We start from the raw sequence: 2,028 nt of genomic DNA, 5'->3' as shown, positions 1-2,028 counted from the left end.
GGCATCTGACTGCTAATCAGAAGGCTGCTGGTTCAAACCCACCAGCCACTCCTTGGAAGGAAGATGGAGCAATCTACTTCCGTAGTCATACTGCCTCGGAAACCCAAGAAGGGGTCACTATGAGTCGGATCTGATTGGATGCCAGTGAAATTTTGTTGTTGTTGTTAATCTCTTGGCAATTTATCTGTTTATTCAGTGATGCTTTTAGGAGATTTTATATCCCAATTTATAATTTTTATTTTATTTTTTAAATTGTGATTTGGGTGAAAGTTTACAGAGCAAATTCACTTTCCATATAGCAGTTCACATACACTGTCTCATGACATTTACAATTTACCACAATGCACAGCTCCCCTCCCACTTCCTCCCTATACTTGTTCCCTGAGTCCTTCCTTCCATGCACTCCTGCCCCCTGAGCTATGTCCCTGTGCACACACAGCCCTCTATTCTCTCATGATTGTTCTCTCCAAGGAGTGTATCTAGCTAGTGTAAGTGTTCACCTCATATGCCTATCTTTTGTTTGGCTGGAAGCCTCAGATGTGGGTTCAATTCCAGACCTGAAGGACAGCTAGGGGCTATAGTCTGAGTGGTCCCATCAGGCTCTATCAGACCAACAAATCTGGTCCCTTTTTCTTTGTTTTTTCAAATGATTTTGAGTTTTGTACCACATTGTTCTCCCACTCTATTCAGGATCTCTTACATAGATCCTCTTCCGAGTGGTTGACAGTGCTAGCCAGGCACCATCTAGTTCTTCTGTTCTCATAGTCGTATAGGCTGAGGATCAGGTGTACCAGTCACTTGGACTAATTTTTCCATGAATCTTTGGTTTTCTTCATTCTTCTTTGCTCTGGATGAGGAGAGACCCACCATTGCATCTAGATGGCTGCTTACAAGCTTTTAAGATCCCAGTCGCTACTTGCCAAAGTAGGTGGTGGAAAACTGTTTTGTGTAGTCTGCTATGCCAATTGAGCTTGATGTCCCCTGTGACTATGATCTCAAGCCCACAGGTCCAACTGCTTGCTCCCTCTGGGAAGCTGGCTGTGCCCAAGAAGTGACTACAACCTTCTCCCTTGTCAGCTCTACTATAATACCTGGGAATTCTTACAGAACATACAAATACACTTGTAGAAACATTGTCTGCCAACCCTATACATGGTCTTGGGTACACTTCCCCCTGCACAGACTTACCTAATAGTTCAGCCTGTCCACCTATCTGTTGTTGTTGTTGTTATGTGCCGTCGAGTTGGACCCGACTCATAGCAACCCCTCCTTGGGTTTCCAAGGCGATATCACTATAGAAGTAGATTGCGCCATCTTCCTTCCAAGGAGTGGCTGGTGGGTTTAAACCGCCAGCCTTCTGGTTAGCAGTCAAGTGCCTTAGGCATTATTCTACCAGATCTCCTCTTGATAGTCTATTCATGCCATATATTAGGGCCCCTAAATTTGTCCCTAGTTTTTCCTTGAGGAACTGTATAGTTTTAGGTTTCACATTTAAGTCTTTGATTCATCTGGACTTAGCTTTTGTGTATGTTGTGAGGTACAGATCTTGTTTCATTTTTCTGCAAATGGATATCCAGTTTTGCCAGTACCATTTATTAAACAAACATTCTCTTCCCCACTTAATGGATTTTGGTCCTTTGTAAAACATCAGCTGACCATAGGTCGATGGATCTATTTCTGTATTCTCAATTCTATTCCATTGGTCTATGTGTCTGTCATTATACCAATACCAGGCAGTTTTGATTACTGTGGCTGCATAGTAGGTTTTGAGATCTGGCAGTGTGAGACCTTCTACTTTGTTCTTCTTCAGTAATGCTTTGCTTATCCAAGGCCTCTTTCCTTTCCATATAAAGTTAGTGATTGGTTTTTCCATATCCTTAGAAAATGTTGATGGGATTGGGTTGGGATTGCATTGAATGTATAGATTGCTTTGGGTAGAACTGACATATTCACAATGTTCAATCTTCCTATCCACAAGCATGGGATGTTCTTCTATTTATGTAGATCTCTTATGGTTTCTTGAAGTAG

The sequence above is a fragment of the Orycteropus afer genome, unplaced genomic scaffold (assembly GCF_000298275.1).
Source record: "Orycteropus afer afer isolate SDZICR_OR568_19922 unplaced genomic scaffold, OryAfe1.0 scaffold00097, whole genome shotgun sequence".
NCBI lineage: Eukaryota > Metazoa > Chordata > Mammalia > Tubulidentata > Orycteropodidae > Orycteropus > Orycteropus afer.
This window is presented reverse-complemented; position numbering follows the sequence as displayed.